General features: G+C 35.4%; 1 long non-coding RNA gene across 1 annotated transcript; it reads right to left on the bottom strand.

Moving 5' to 3' along the window:
* Nucleotides 1–260: 260 nt before the first annotated feature.
* On the bottom strand, nt 261–1,381 carry LOC128265591 (uncharacterized). Its single transcript, XR_008268887.1, has 3 exons — nt 1,139–1,381; nt 619–712; nt 261–562 (listed from the first exon to the last, which is right to left on the bottom strand). It is a non-coding gene; the product is annotated as an uncharacterized LOC128265591 (long non-coding RNA).
* Nucleotides 1,382–17,906: the final 16,525 nt, after the last annotated feature.

Genomic DNA, 17,906 nt, shown 5'->3' with positions numbered 1-17,906 from the left:
AAAAACAAAACACCACAATTTTCGAGTTAAATGTTTCATTATTTATTTACCCAAAAAAGATAAGATATATATATGTAGAGTATCAAGTGACTGAATCGTTATTCGAAATTCATTTAAATTTCTTTAAAACAGGGCCTACTTTTCAAAGTCTTTCAACTATTTAAAGTGAAGAAACAGAATAATTGTATAATAGCTTACTTGTATTACATGAGTGTCAAAATATTATTATTATATTATTATTAAAAAATACGCCAGCTATAGACTTTTCTTCCCTTGGTTTATTGAAAACAAAGATACAAAATTGAAATTAATAACGCTAGGAAAACCGAAATAAAAAGTAAATCACAGAAAATTGCTCCCCATATAAGTAATTTTAGTTTATACGTAAGAAATAAATTTTTTTGGTAAGGCGAACCACGGCAGTTAACGGGAACATCTTCTATCTTCGGCGTATGATGTTTCATTTTAAAACTGGATAATTAATTTTTTAATTAATTATTTTGTTAAGCCTTCTCTTTTTGGAAGATGCCTTCAAACACGCTGCTTTTAAATTCCCGTCTGTCTGTTAAAAAATACCAGTAAAAAGGGGGTCTTTCAATTTTTACATCTTTCACTCACCTTTCAGTACCGAAATTATTTATATTTAACTTGTTTTGTTAAGCTTATTCATTGGCAAGGCACTCAAACAAGCAGCTTTTTAGTTTCCGTCTTTCTGTGAACAAACATTTTGAATAAAAAGGGGTCTAAGAGTTTTTTTTAACCATTTTTTCTTTTTGAATACTTAACTTATTAGCTACTATAAACGACACCTTATTTTCTTTAAATTTAAGAATATCAAATATAAATAAAATTTTTTTTTATTAAGTTTGTAAATTTTTACTTTTGATCACATTTATACAAAGTATGTTATTAATATAAAAAAGTAACTATTGTTAATTTTTAATGTATATTAATATTTACAAGTATTAAAAAAAAATTGCTAATAAAATTGTTTCACTTTGATTGATTTTCTGATTTTCAACAGTGCATTTTGTAGCGTTGGCTATCTCAAGCTCTCATTGTTTCACATTTGTAATGTATAATTTTGTCACCTTGTTTAATATTATAAAGGTAGATTTGGTATGTTTATATTTTTTACCTTGGTTAATTTACTTGATATTGAATTAGAAATATTTTTGGGCTTATGACATGTTAATCTCTTATTGACAAAATGTTCACTTATATTTTCAACACTTTTTGAATATAGGCAAGTACTGAGCAGTATACAAATTACAGTTGAGCTTCAGTCGAGTCTCTAGAACAGTTTAAAAACGCTGCTGATGTAAACAGAGTTTTGGGCTTCAGTTGAGCCAAAGCTATATACAGCTTGATTATGTGCATGCGATGTGTATTTATTTACATTTATAAATATGTACATATGTGTATATGTTCGGGCACAAGCATTTCACAAGGAGTGGGTATTCTCAAACTACGTCTCAAAATCAAGAAATGCGCATACAGCATTAAAAATATACACTTGGAAAAATATACGTTTCACAGAGGACAAAAAAAAAGAGATGCGACCTTTCATTAAAAAAATTGTAATATTAACGTAAATAAGTGCTCGTAAAGCTGCACCCAAAAACACTGTTGTTTAGGGTAATTTAATATGTTAAATATGTTAAATGTTGTCCAGTGTAATTTTGTTGCTTTGTGTATTTATTACACTGAATCAGGGAGTTCAGTTGCGCCGGAAAATCAAGGTTTGGTTTTGTCGATTTCAATTTGTAAGCCAGTGTAAATTGTGCTTTTCAATTTATTTTAAGAAAGATATTTAAAAAAGTGTTCTCTAATATCGAGTTCAAATTTTTCCACGAACATTTTCTTAGCTTTTCAAAGCAAAACAAAAAAAAAAACTTCTAAATTGATATATTTCATATTTTATCTTAAATTTTCAGTTTTGAATACCTTATAATTAAGAAAAACAAAATTGATTTTAAATTAAAAGAGTTCGTTTTAAAAAATTTATTTTTAATTCCCATCTTTGTAAAATATTATACCCTTACAAAGAGTACTGTATCTTTGGTCATCCACAACTATACAGAATATTTATTTTTGATCCTGATCAAGGCCTGGTGATTCAATAGAAACATGCTCTTCCGTTTCTATGTGATTTGCTCGCTCAGTTTCTTTATCCGTAGGCAGCTCAAAAAAATGCGCATAAAGTATATAATTTATGCACTTCAAAATATGTTGTTGTAAATTTGAACTAAACTGAATTGATTCATCTGGTCATGCCGATCTTGAATTTAACCCATCTATACTTTGCTCCATATTTATTTTTTACAGCTTTAAGTTGGTTTGACTTAACTCTCATTGATTGAGAAGAACCTTTTGCAAACTAAATATGTTATTTTGCAAGAAAATTTGCTTTCAAAAGCATTGGAATGAATTTTGTCACTATGGACTGGTAGTACTTGTAATGACGATGGGCACAAAGACCGTATGGATAGGAGACTACTTTATAAAGCCGCAGAATAGAAAATCAGCTGTGATGGTCCGATGGTAACAAGTAATAAAAGAAAAGGGATTGCATACCAATGAATTTTAATTGGTGCTCTTGGGCCCAGTTTGGTAAAATGCACACTTTCTTAGCACAGTTTAAATTTTGTTGAAATTACTCGTCAAATGAAATCTAATTTGATTGGATACGATGCTCCGTTCAAAATTTATTTATATATATTTCATGCATATTTCAAAATAAAAATTTTTGAGAATCTGTCAGTTTAAAAAAAATTGTAAAGACTTGTTTTAGAATTTGAGCAGGTGGGAATAAATGTTGTTACGACTTTTTGAAAATTTAGTCTTTTTCAGCGGGAAGTTAATTAATTAAAATTAGCGGGCTGGATTAATTAAATGCTTATCACGCTGGCCTAAATAAAATAGTTTTAGGGGAACCACTCTTAATTTAAACAGACTTATATGAAATCAGATACTTTGCAAACAAGTGAGCAAGATGTAAGCAAATATCTTAATTTTTATATCCTTGCAAAAGGTGTATTCATTTCAGTCAGAAGGAGACATTCCCGACCCTTAAAAGTATACATATTTTTGATCAGCATCACTGAGCTTAAAGAAGTTGGGTCGACTAAAATCGAATTTTCCAAATTTTGAAAAAAAGGAATCGTTTGCCCATTTTTTGCCCACTTTTGCCCACCAATTAGTTTCTTTTGCCCACCTCCAGTTTTAAAAATATGGGAAGTTCGAAAATTTTCGAAGATTTTCGAAAACATAAAAGTTGACTTTTCAAACATTTTTTTTTTAATCGCAAGAGATTCGTTTGCCCACGTTTGCCCACCTTTTAGAATTTTGAAAAAGTAAAAACTTTAGAAATTATTGAACTTTTAAGTTTTCATAATTTCTTTCCCAATAAAAAATCATTTGCCGAAGGCAAAAAAAACAATTTTTTCGAAATAATAAAAACTGTCCACGTTTGCCCACCTCTTAAAATTTAAGAATTTAAAAAGAAAATCGTTTGCCCACCTCTTAAAAATTAGTTTTTTAACAAAAATCATTTGCCGACGGCTTTTAAACAGCCTTGTCCGAAAAAAAAAAGTTTGCCCACCCATTAAAAAAAGTTTTTTCAAAAAAATAAAAGATGCCCATGATTGCCCACCTCTTAAAATTTAAGAATTTAAAAAAAAAATCGTTTGCCCACCGCTTAAAAATATGTTTTTTCAACAAAAAACGTTTGCCCACCTCTTAAAAATTAATTTTTCCGACAAAAATCGTTTACCCACCCCTTAAAAATATTTTTTTCGAAAAAATAAAAACTGCCCATTTTTGCCCACCTCTTAAAATTTAAGAATTTAAAAAAAAAATCGTTTGCCCACCTCTTAAAAATTAGTTTTTTAACAAAAATCATTTGACGACGGCTTAAAAATAGCTATTTTCGACGAAAGTCGTTTGCCCACCCACTAAAAATAGTTTTTTCAAAAAAATAAAAGATGCCCATGATTGCCCACCTCCTAAAATTTAAGAATTTAAAAAAAAATCGTTTGCCCACCTTTTAACAATATGTTTTTTCAACAAAAACGTTTGCCCACCTCTTAAAAATTAATTTTTCCGACAAAAATGGTTTGCCCACCCCTTAAAAATAGTTTTTTCGAAAAAATAAAAACTGCCCATGTTTGCCCACCTCTTAAAATTTAAGAATTTAAAAAAAAAAATCGTTTGCACACCTCTTAAAATTAGTTTTTTAACAAAATTCATTTGCCGACGGCTTAAAAATGGCTTTTTTCGACAAAAGTCAATTGCCCACCCATTAAAATAGTTTTTTCAAAAAAATAAAAGATGCCCATGATTGCCCACCTCTTAAAATTTAAGAATTAAAAAAAAAATCGTTTGCCCACCTCTTAAAATATGTTTTTTCAACAAAAAACGTTTGCCCACCTCTTAAAAATTAATTTTTCCGACAAAAATCGTTTGCCCACCCCTTAAAATAGTTTTTTTCGAAAAAAATAAAAACTGCCCATAATTGCCCACCTTTTAAAATTTAAGATTTTAAAAAAGAAATCGTTTGCCCACCTCTTAAAAATTAGTTTTTTTTTACAAAAATCATTTGCCGACGGCTTAAAAATAGCTTTTTTTCGACAAAAGTCGTTTGCCCACCCATTGAAAATAGTTTTTTCAAAAAAATAAAAGATGCCCATGTTTGCCCACCTTTTAAAATTTAAGAATTTAAAAAAGAAATCGTTTGCCCACCTCTTAAAAATTAGTTTTTTTACAAAAATCATTTGCCGACGGCTTAAAAATAGCTTTTTTTCGACAAAAGTCGTTTGCCCACCCATTGAAAATAGTTTTTTCAAAAAAATAAAAGATGCCCATGTTTGCCCACCTTTTAAATTTAAGAATTTAAAAAAGAAATCGTTTGCCCACCTCTTAAAAATTAGTTTTTTTTTACAAAAATCATTTGCCGACGGCTTAAAATAGCTTTTTTCGACAAAAGTCGTTTGCCCACCCATTGAAAATAGTTTTTTCAAAAAATAAAAGATGCCCATTTTTGCCCACCTTTTAAAATTTAAGAATTTAAAAAAGAAATCGTTTGTCCACCTCTTAAAAATTAGTTTTTTTAACAAAATTCATTTGCCGACGGCTTAAAAATGGCTTTTTTCGACAAAAGTCGTTTGCCCACCCATTGAAAATAGTTTTTTCAAAAAAATAAAAGATGCCCATGTTTGCCCACCTCTTAAAATTTAAGAATTTAAAAAAGAAATCGTTTGCCCACCTCTTAAAAATTAGTTTTTTTTACAAAAATCATTTGCCGACGGCTTAAAAATAGCTTTTTTCGACAAAAGTCGTTTGCCCACCCATTGAAAATAGTTTTTTCAAAAAAATAAAAGATGCCCATGTTTGCCCACCTTTTAAAATTTAAGAATTTAAAAAGAAATCGTTTGCCCACCTCTTAAAAATTAGTTTTTTTTTACAAAAATCATTTGCCGACGGCTTAAAAATAGCTTTTTTTCGACAAAAGTCGTTTGCCCACCCATTAAAAATAGTTTTTTTAAAAAATAAAAGATGCCCATGATTGCCCACCTCTTAAAATTTCAGAATTTAAAAAAAAAAATCTTAAAAATATGTTTTTTCAACAAAAAACGTTTTCCCACCTCTTAAAATTAATTTTTCCGACAAAAATCGTTTGCCCACCCCTTAAAAATAGTTCTTAAAATTAGTTTTTTAACAAAATTCATTTGCCGACGGCTTAAAAATGGCTTTTTTCGACAAAAGTCGTTTGCCCACCCATTAAAAATAGTTTTTTCAAAAAAATAAAAGATGCCCATGATTGCCCACCTCTTAAAATTTAAGAATTAAAAAAAAAAATCGTTTGCCCACCTCTTAAAAATATGTTTTTTCAACAAAAAACGTTTGCCCACCTCTTAAAAATAGTTTTTTTCAAAAAAATAAAAGATGCCCACGTTTGCCCACCTCTTAAAAATATGTTTTTTCAACAAAAAACGTTTGCCCACCGCTTAAAAATTATTTATTCCGACAAAAATCGTTTGCCCACCCCTTAAAAATAGTTTTTTCGGAAAAATAAAAACTGGCCATATTTGCCAACCTCTTACAATTTAAGAATTTAAAATATAAAATCGTTTGCCTACCTCTTTAAAATTAGTTTTTTAACAAAAATCATTTGCCGACGACTTAAAAATAGCTTTAATTTTTTTTTATTTTTTCGAAAAAGCTATTTTTAAGGGGGGCAAACGATTTTTTCGGTAAATTCCTTGAAAGTATTTGATTTACAACTATGGTTACAAGGCCTTAAGGAGCTTCTGGAGGAGGAGGGGTTAATGACCGGGAATCTGATTAGGTGTTGGTTCATAAAAAAATATTATTATTATTAAAAGCTGAAAATAATTGAATTAAATAATTATTTAAAGGAGTAATAATTAATTACTAGTACTAAGTTGGTTTTTAATTAAAACAAAATAATTTATATATTGAGGACAAAAATAAAAAAAATACATTTTTAGTAAAAAATAATATTTGTTTTAGTTACTTATTTATATTTTGTTAAGTTTAGTGGCTGGATTTTCTTCTTTGTATTCAAGAGGATCTCTTGAAAGTCGTGGATTTTAAAGGTTCAAAAAACTTTCCTGGTTTGATCTTTTTACTTTTGGTTGCAGAACTTTTATTCAATAGTATTTCATTTTGCTTTTATTGGTTTTTATAACCTTGCAGAGGGTATTATAATTTCATTCAGGAGTTTGCAACGCAGTGTTTTTTAATTTTTTTTAGTTCTTCGACATATACTAATGATTAAATAAATTTTATTTAAATTTCATCAAAATCGGACGACTATAACATAAAGCTGCCATGGGAACAATAAAATATTTTAAAAAAAGTTTAAAAAAATGTAACCTTTTTAATTTGAAATTTTTTTTTAGAAAATCTTGTTGATTATTTAATTATTTGACAGTTCAGAATTACGCTTTAAATTTTTTTAAAATCGGAAAACGATATCATATAGCTGCCATAGGAACTCAATTAGTTGAACTGCAAATCATCATAGCTTCAATGCTTTTAAACATACACGCAAGAAAATCATAATTTTAATGTCTTCAAGAATATTTAATAGTTGCAAGGGTATATGAACTTGGGCTTGCCGATGTTTGCTTCCTTTCTTGTTTTAACTCAAAGCTATAACCGAATCCGATTTTCATAAAGTTTTGTTTCAGTGCGGTTAAACTTCAAATAGTTGCTCGTAATAAAAAAAAGGGCATATTGTTTCCATTGCTTACATTAAAATAGTTTTTGTCACCTATAATAAAAAAATTCCAAACTTAATAATTCTTTTAATTAAATGTATAAAAAAAATAAAAATATACCCATACAATTTCCATTTTTTTAATGAATTCTCTGGCCCTGCTTTTTTTTAATCGTGAAAGAAAGAACTTTGGCATCCAATAGCAACTGGTGTGCTGCAATTAAATATATTTTCTCGTATTTTCTTTGAACGACCCGAGTGAAGGGTCTTTTTATTGCATTGATTGAGCAGACATTCCGCCACACTGGTCAACTGTGGGTGGCCAAAGAATCGAAAGGATCGAAAAAATGATCTGCCATTAAATGAAATTTATCTTCATTGTTGGCACATTATGAAATATTTATGGGCATTTTGAAAACCAAAGACAGGCAGATAAAGTAATCCTTGATCACAGGGACCGCTGACGCTACTGATCCACCGGATCCTTCTCCTCCTTCATAAACATCATTGCGCCGCTGCTTGCACTGGTTCCCTGATACAAAATATGGTGTGGTACAAAAATTCATCTAACTATTTACTCCAAAATTGCATATTTCATAAAATCATAATATCAAATACAATGCACTTTAAAGTGATGGGTTTAATATTCGAACCATCAATTTAATGTAAAAAACTTCAAAAATCATATTTAATGTAAATTTAAAATGGGACCTATTTGATTTTGATTCATTTTTTCTTTTGAGTTTAATACGCTTTCCGCTTAAATATTCTGAAAATAAGACCGCAGTGGATGAAAATAAAAACGAAAAGAATTTAAATTAAGTATGGACTTACTAAGCTCTTTGCTTTAACCAGGGTAAACTGATACAAAAAATGGAGTAGTAAAAATAAATATGTGGCTTTTGAATTTAATAAATTAACATTAGAATTTACTTAATTGTAAACAAATATTCGGACACCTACAAAGATATACAACGACCGTTCTTTCCGCTGCGGAGTTATAAACTTATTTCTAAATTTATTTTGGTCAAGTAAATGTCTGTAGATGTGTGCCACCTTTTTGGTGTCTGATATAAAGTTTAGTCTAGTGTGCGTGGGAGTATTGTTAGTGTGGAGCATTTCGAGAGTAAGCCGCTTGTAGTAATTGCTTTTCTTGTTGTAATACGCTGACCGACGCAAAGTCTGGCGAACGTCTTGTGTCCGCACAGTGGGTAGCAAAAACCGTTTTTTGGATTGAACTTTCACCTCTTCGTCTTATATCTGATTTGTGTCCTGCTAGTCCAGTCTTTAATTTTGACTTTGTCGTGCCCACATATACTTTGTTACACGTTTCGTCACCATCCCCAGTGCATCGGTATTTAAGTTTTAGTGTTGCTGAAAAATTGTTTATTGTTGGATGTTGGTCTGTGGGCTATTGTAATTAATTCTTTGCCATGAACGTTTGATCGAATAAGGCATTCAGAAAACTTTGGTATATACATATATCACAGATTTGTACATTGTTTCAGTCTTTTCTCTTTTTATACCCTTATAAATTCAGTAAGAAGTTTGCAACGCCGTCTGTCCGTCCGTTTCTACGCAAACGCAAAGCTATCTGAATAAAACTTTCCCAAAAGTTGTCTTTCTATTGCAGGCAATATATAAGTCGAAACGAGCCGGATCGGACGACTATAGCTTCCATAGGAACAATCAAAAAAATAAATTTAAAAAAATTTTAAAAAAATACAAAAAAAATTATAAGTTTGCTGTTTTTTATTTTTTTTTTTAGTTCTTCGACATATAGTATTGGTTAAACAATTCAGAATAACGGTTTAAATTTCATAAAAATCGGACGACTATATCATATAGCTCCCATAGAAATAATAAAAATATAAAACAACTATCTAATAATTGAGCTGCAAATCATCATAGCTTCAATGTTTTTAAACATATTCGCAAGTAAATCATAATTTTATTGTTTTCAAAAATATTAATTCTTGCAATAGCTGCAAGGGTATATGAACGTCGGCTTGCCGAAGTTTGCTTCCTTTCTTGTTTTGCAATGTGTTTTGTCCTGATTAGTACATGCTTTGATTAACGAACTTTTGTTGATCGTGGGAAATCATTATTTTTCAAGATCGAATTAGTTGGATGTTTTTTGGAGTTTTGGTAAATCTTATCACTCGTCTCCAGTACCCTTCTGATGAATTTTTTGGCCGTATTTATTATCATATTTTCGGGTGTTTTGAGTAATAATTTATTAGTCTGCCCGAGGCCATAGGTTTCTGGTACCAATTAAGTTTTAATTTTTCGTCTACACGGTTAACCATTGCGTCAAAAAATGGTAATCTTTCGACTTTTTTAACTCACTGACATAATGTCTTTGTGATAAGTATTTAATTTTTCCAAAACTCCGTCAATATATTTTTCGTTCACTATTGCAAATAAGTCGTCCACATACTTGGTCAGCAACCGTGCTCTACCGATAGTTTTTAAATTTTTCCTCCATGACTATGTCAGCAATAATGGGAGAGGTCGGGGATCCCATTGGAATTCCTTTTGTCTGCATAAATGTTTGGTCCTTGTATGTAAATATCTGTTTTCGGTTATTTCATTAGCTCGAGTTTCGGGTCTTAGCTGGTTTTTGATGACTTGTTATCGAATGCTCAGGATTGCGCTGATGACATTTGCTTGTTATTGAGATCTTTGGATTGCTCCGACGTGGTGTAAGTGTGACCAGATGTTATTTACGTTGAGCGGGCGTTTGAATTGTTCCGTGGGCTTAAATCATGTTGACTTGGGAAAGCAGGGCCGTCACACATTTTATGTGAATAAGGGGAAACATATGGAATTAGACGTAGCCAAATCGTTCGGTTCATTAGCCTTGGCAATAATATATAAACAAATTATGGTACAAACACAGCACAAGCTTGGTATGAGAAGGGTTCTTTTTCTCCGCCTTCAGCAACGAACATGCATAAGACCATTCAGACCTCACTAAAATATCTTTGAACATTTCCCATCCTCGCGCCAAAAAAAAAATTGTCAAAAGCCTCGTCATATATTTAGTGACGCGCATGAATGGATTGACGCCTGATGTGTTTAACGTGTGCTCGGGAGATGGAAAATTGCGATTCTTAATTGGAAATTTTCCATTGACATGCATATTTCCTTTCCACGTGCACTGGAGAGAGAATGCGTTGCTCTCTTAAGGACAACACCTAGGGTCTGTCGCAGCAGTGCTACTAAAATAATTTGCCAGTGCCAGTGTGGTGCGGTGAATTAAACGGCTTTTAGGTTTAGGATTAAGGTAATAAATCTTCCAGCAGTGGTCCGGCCCGGAGCCGGTGACACGTGGTCCAGATATTGTATAATTTATCTTTATTTAAGGACCCTAACCGAAAAATGTTGGATTTGTTTTCCCTTTTTTTTAATATTAATTTTCTCTTTCCCTGTTCCGGCTGCCGATTTCCCGTTTCCGTCGTCCAAACTCGTCTTTGCTTTCCATCCTGAATATTAATATATTTTTATTCACGATAACTACACTTCAGACTGATGGCCACTACCCCATCATCTAACTCACTTTTTAAGAAAATTCACTTGGATATATTTTACTATAATTTTTCCGGACCACTTGCTGCTGTAAAATTTGTTTGGTACTCGTAGTGGCCTGTTCCCTTTCAGCCCCATATATACCATCTGCCTCAGCACCAGCATAACCGGTTTTTCCCTGTTACTTTTCTCTGGTTTTCGCAGAAACCTCTTTCATCTGCATCATGTAGCCGCTTGGCTCTCATTCAGCTATAGGTGTGGGTGCAGTTCCTCCTGGTTTGGTGTGGGTGGAGATACTTCTGGGTCAGGGGAGGTGGTGGAATCTAAGAGCGGATTAAGGTGTTCTTTCCGGATCGTCCACCAGGGGCGCCTCTTACGTTCCATATTTCCCCTCCTTTTTCTGGCCACACTGCCATCTCCTCGGGCGATATTCCCCTATCGATAGCTTTCAATTGCAACAATAAAATAAAAATCAAGCTTTCAACATTAATATTAAGTAAGGGAAGCAAAGTTCAAGCCATCAGGCAACATCGTCCGATATTTAGCCAAGACAAAAAAGTCTGAATATACCAGGAAGCACGAAAATACTAATTCAAGTCCCACCTTGATTGAATTTACTACGCAGTTGTGTCTAGCTACACGCCTCCCATGCGTTCGGTAGCATTATTGCATTGTGTGGTTTGTTGTTTCGGGAGCTTCACATCCTGCACGTCACTGTCAATCCAATTCGTTCCGTCCCCTCGTAGTACGAGACTTTGAAGGGATGGCATTTATCCGAATTCGAATTCCAATTTAATATTTCTTTTCTGTTAGCAAACACGTGACAGCAATTCTGTAAGAATCGCTATTAACCTAACCCGGGCCCTCCGCTTTTCATCCTCGATCAAAGAGCTAGCATTCTCGGATTGTTCGAGATGAGCCCATTTTATATCGGTGGCATCGGTGGCATCTATCTTATTGATGGAATTCCGAGTCCCCCACATACATGGGGGGCGAGAATGAATGCTATTGGCACATCCAATGGAAGATTTAACCAATTTCTCACATAGAATCGTACAAGTTTGTCAAACTTTCTTAAAACGCCTTTCGTCACACTTCCAAGTGTTAGCTTGTGACAGTGCAATAAGATAAGGACCGTTCTAAGTGCAAATAACTTCTGTTCTTGCTCGTGGAGCTCGTCTCAATCTCAGTGTGACGCTTAATAAGCGCACAAGGAATAAAATAAATAAAATAATTAAAATAAAGATATAATAACCATGAAGTACGTTAAGTTAAGAATAAAATGAAGGGCTTTAAGTTGAATTCAAAATGGAAAGGCGTTCTTGATTTTGCCGATCGAGCAGAAAAGATCCTGAACTCAAGAATAAAAGATCTTGAACCCGAGAAGAAAATAGTCTAAAACTTTAAAAAATTGAAAGAGATAAAAATTGTGAGAGAAGTCCTTTCTCAAATTGTCCGGCATCGTCGTTTTTCTTGAAATTTTCGCTCGGGGCGCGAGGTAAAGTTTTGTCTTTGATTGATTGAGTGTTGAGAAGTGGAAGCTTGGAGACGGAGATCGCAAAAACTGACCGGTTGTTTGACCTATTGGTTAAATTTGATTTGTTTGAGGCCCAGCGATACTTGCACGGTAAGTAATTACAGTACCGCCCCAGCACTCGTAGAGTAAAGACGTGTGCTCGCAATTGACAAAAAACCTCACGCAAGTGATAAAAATCTTCGTTGCCTGTGTGCTTATCTTGTACACGAAGTCTATTTTTAGTCACTGCTAGTGCGGTGACGGATTCTGATCGCGAATCTTGTCAAAAATAAGCAAGTATGCCTGCACAATCAACGATCACCACCTCGATGGTGAGAACTAGCAGCAACACCACTACCAGTGTAATCTGCACCAATGTCCAAGCAAGCGTGGTCTGTACTCCTACATACACCGAAGCTGCAATCGCAGAGCCTAGCATTTACCCAACTATGTCTACCGACAGCAATTTGACAAAATGCCTCTTCCAAGCACAAGATCGTAATGTCCACCGGAAACGCAAAGGTGTGACTCAGTCCCCTTTATCTATCCTCCCTCCCTGTCCGATCCGCAAAACAAAACGGCAGACCACAGTGCCTCCCAATGAGGCGGCCTCTACATCCACTGCCGCGCGATTGGGGGACAATCGCTATGAGATTTTGTCTGATGAAGCGGAGAGTATGGAACAAGACTTTTCGGATGCCGACTCTGACAATGATGACCCTGCTGCCCCCATGTAGTTGGACAACCCACACAATCAAACAAGCCGCCAGCTATATGCGTACCGAGTGTAAGCGATCCGCTTTCCTTGGAACCGGCCCTTAATCAGAGCACTGGTTCCTCTAATTATAATATACGTACCTCTAGGTTTGGTGTTTCCAGAATCTATACAAAAAACTCTGACGCTTTCCGTGCAGCTGTTAAAACTCTAACAACGCTGAACTGTCAGTTCTGGTATCATCAACTTAAGGAAGATAAAACCTTTAGAGTAGTGCTAAAAGGCATCCGTGCTAATTTTCCCAAATCACAGATAGAACAATCATTTAGTGACAACGGCTTTGAGTACCTTAAGTCATAGCTCCCTGCCACCTACCTCTAGTAATGACAGGCAGATAGCTAGCGCTCACCTGTAAACATCGGAGGGGACTGTCACAATAGCTGCTGTATATCTGCCTCCAAGGGAAATATGGACAAAAGCCGAATTTGAATCCATGTTTTCTGCTTTAGGCAACAAATTTATTGCTGGACGTGATTATAATGCCAAGCATGTATGGTGTGGTAATTCAAGAGCCTGCTCTAGAGGTAATCTGATGCAAGAAGTCATTGTGAATGGGCAATACCAAGTTCTGGCTACGGGCGAACCCACTTTCTACTCCTACAATCCCCTGATAGCAGCACTAGACTTCTTTGTAACTAATGGGTTCACCATGGGCAGGCTAAATGTACGAACACTTCACGAACTTTCGTCGGACCACAACCCGATTTTGGCTGAACTGCATACCACGCCGTTGAGAAAAGCCCACCTTGAACAGCTGAGCGAGGTTAATATACAAATGAAAGAGGTGGGGGATATTGACAATGTCATCAGCCTTTCATGAGCAAACTAAATCATGACACATACGCTCCTAGACCACTTCAGTTACCACCCAGAATTGCGGCCTTGCTTAGTCTCAAAAGTAGAAAACTGAAAATCCAAGAACAGAAGATTATCGTATTCAACAGATTCACAGTAGGCCAACTGTTTACATAAGGCCCTTGCCAGCAGAAAGCAGGAGCAAATAGACAGCTTCAAATAAGTACAAATTATTCATTGTGGCGAATCACGAAACGGTACAAAGCTAAGCCCACCCCAAAATCAGCTATTAGAAACACTACGGGTGGCTGGTGTCGCACAAGCCAGGAGAAAACTGAAGTGTTCGCTAAAAACCTTGAGCAGCGTTTTCGGCCTTACGATTATGCACCGGAAAGTCAATGTCAACAAGTTGAAGAGTATTTGGAATCTCCATTTCAAATGAGCTTGCCTGTTAGTCCTGTAACATTGTCAGAAGTAAATGTCGCCAAAGAAAACTCCTGGGGAGGACCTTCTTGACAACAGAACCATTCGACTTCTACCAGATCAAGCCTAGCAGTTCCTTGTGCTGATATACAACAGTATATTAAATATTGGGTATTTTCCGAAAGCCTGGAAATCGGCGAGTATAATAATTATACTCAAACCTGGAAAACTGCCGACAAATGTGGACTCGTACATACCCATCAGTCTACTCCCTTCACTGGGGAAAATTATGGAAAGGCTGATCCTAAACAGGCTACTAATCTTCGAAAATGTCACCAGAGCGATCCCGAAATTCCAGTTCGGTTTCCGCCTACAGCACGGCACTCCTGAGCAACTGCATAGAGTAGTCAACTGTACGCTAGAAGGGTCTGGCACCCTGGGCTCCTGTACAAAGCGAATAGTCTGTTCACGCCTCAGCTGTTCCAGCTTGTAAAAAGTTTCCTGGAAGAACGCACATTCCACGTTTTTTGACGATGGGTACAAATCGACCGTCAAAGGTATTTCTGCTGGAGTCCCTCAAGGTAGCGTCCTTGGCCCGACCCTGTATTCCATTTTCGCTTCGGATATGCCAACTCACACACCAATCACTGAAGTTGAAGAAAAGGATGTGCTAAAAGCTACCTACGCTGATGATACTGCTGTACTCACAAAAAGTAAAAGTATCTAAGCAGCCACATTTTCACTGCAAGAATACCTGGATGCATTTTAGCAGTGGGCTGAGAACTGGAATGTGCGAATTAAAGCCGTCAAATGCGCCAATATGACGTTCACAAACCGCCTAGAAACTTGTGGAGGCGTCAGTCTGAATGGAAGTCCAATCAGGCACCACCAGGCGTATAAATATCTAGGTATCACCCTAGACAGGAAACGTACCTTCAAGAGGCATACCACGGCTATACAGCACTCCTTCAGGAGCAAGGTTGCTCGTATGTCATGGCTACTTGCTCCACGCAACAGGCTATCCCTGGACTGCAAGGTCATGATTTACCTTAACAAAATCCATATTTTACAGGCAAAAACTTTGAGGAGGATATCTGGGGCTCCTTGGTATATGTGAACCAGCGACATAGAACGCGACCTTAAGGTACCCAAAATCGGCAACAAGCTGCAGTCCATTTCAAAGAAGTACATGGAAAGACTCAATGCGCATCCTAACAGCCTAGCCAGGAAACTTGGAACTGCTGCCATTAATAATGCTGACCCTCAGACAATCGCCAAAAGAAGACTGAAGCGGCACCACCCTCAAGACCTACATGACCAGGTTTTGACATAATATTAACTCGCAAAAACAAAATTAGCAATATTTCTCCCTAAAATGTTTACTTAAATTACTAGTCTTAAGAAAAACACTATAGACAAATTGTATTCGAATTAATTTATAGACTGATTAGATTAAGCTGCCACTTGGGTAGCAGTGTGATAATCAAATAATAAAAATATACATATGGATTAACAAAAAAAAAAAAAATAGTAAAAGAGAATCAAAAGAGACAAAAAATACATATGTACATAGACTGCAGCAGCGTCACTTGCGGTAAATTTATATTTCACATTCATTTAACATGAGTAAATAATTTGTTTCACTTAAGCACGTGTTAAATATATATTTTTTTGTAGCAGAACCACGGTTCAAATTTTTTTAACCAGTTTTTATACCCTTGCAGAGAGTTTCTCTCAGTTTTAAAGCTATCTGCATGAAACTGTCTTTCTATTGCAGGTAGTATATAAGTCGGAACGAGCCGGATCGGACGACTATAGCATATAGTTATAGCTTCCATAAGAAAAATCGGAAAAATAAATTTAAAAAAATATAACTTAGCTGTTTTTCATTTTTTTTTTAGTTCTTCGACATAAAGTAATGGTTAAATATTTCAGAATTACGGTTTAAATTTCATCAAAATCAGACGACTATATTATATAGCTCACATAGGAACAATCGAAAAAATAAATATATGAATGCTATCGGCACATCCAATTTCTCACATAGAATCGTACAAGTTTGTCCAACTTTCTTAAAAAGCCTTTCGTCACACTCCCAAGTGTGCTTGCTTGTGATAGTGCAGAGGGATAAGGACCGTTCTAAGTGCAAATAAAAAGTGTATATTTATTCAAAATTATCGGGTATACTGCTACCTATGTGGCAGCTTGAGCAGGTTGTATATATAGGGGATAACAAAATTTTGGCATATAAGATTATACATTAATTCTAATTGATTAACATCTTAATTTCTTCAGACTTCGAATGTGTTAAATATATCTTAATGGAAGGTCATGTGGGTGGTATCTTTTAAGTCTTCTTTTCGTAGGTCTCCATATTAGCCTCTGAGAGCCAAGACGTCTGAGGTAGTTTTGGCGTGCGTACGACATACATCGCCTATCTTTGCGATTTGGAGATCTCTTTCTATATCACTAGTTCTCATGAACCAGGGGGCACTACAAATCGATCTGATAATCTTACTTTGTGTTACTTGTATTTTGTTTAGGTTCGACTTAGACGCTGTGCCGTAGATTTGTAATGCATATTTCCAGATTGGACTAAGAATAGCTTTATAGATGCGAACTTTGTTGGACAGTGAGAGCTTATTTCTTCGAGATAGAACCCAGGACATACTTGCTGCCTTTGAAAGCACAGACTGCTTGACCATGGTTGTGTGCCTTTGGAAAGTGAGTCTTCTATCCAAAATCACAACAAGGTACTTGTAGTAGGACTCGTGAGGAAGTACAGAGCCGAGCATGGAAATGCCTGAGCAGTTTTTTGGCCTTGTGGAGAATTATCTGCAGTTGATGCCTATGTTCCACTCTGAAGTCCACTTTTCAAAGCGTGTCACGTACTCCTGCAGGGCCAAGGTTGCAATATCTATATTTGAACTCCTGACCATAGCCGCAGTGTCGTCGGCGTATGTTGCGATGAGCATGTTATCATCGTCAACTTCGGTACAGCCCCAGGAATCTGGCATATCTGACGTGTAGAGTGAGTAAAGTTTCGGGCCTAGTACACTGCCTTGGGGTACACCGGCTGAGACTGGACGTATTGACGAGTTCTCACCATCGACAGTCACACTGAATTTCCTTTCCGATAAAAAGCTCTGAATGAGGAGGAAAAGCTGTAGCGTTAGTATAATCTTCAGCTTACTTAGGAGACCGTCGTGCCATACCCTATCAAAGGCTTGTCCATGAACACAGCAACTGCATACATTTTGTTTTTCATTGCTTCCACAGCAAAATTGACAAAGCGGTGTAGCTGTTCAGGAGTACCGTGACTTTTTCGGAAACCAAACTGAAATTTTGGAATAGCTTTGCTCACACTTTTTAGTCCAAGGATCTGATCCAATATCACTCTTTCCATCATTTTGCCCAATGCCGGTAAGAGACTTATTGGCCTGTATGCGTCTACTTCGGTGGGTTGCTTTCCTGGCTTGGGAATCATTGTGATAATAGCACTCTTCCATGTACTTGGATAATGACTCAGCCTTAAAACGCTGTTGAACAGCAGGACTGGCTCTGATTTGGCTCTTAAGCCGATTCGTGAGCTTCCATAGAGAGTAGTTAGTTTGTTCTTT

Source organism: Drosophila gunungcola, unplaced genomic scaffold, assembly GCF_025200985.1.
Source record: "Drosophila gunungcola strain Sukarami unplaced genomic scaffold, Dgunungcola_SK_2 000137F, whole genome shotgun sequence".
NCBI classification, from domain to species: domain Eukaryota; kingdom Metazoa; phylum Arthropoda; class Insecta; order Diptera; family Drosophilidae; genus Drosophila; species Drosophila gunungcola.
The sequence above is the reverse complement of the archived record's forward strand: the minus strand, read 5'-3'. Positions and strand labels throughout refer to the sequence as shown.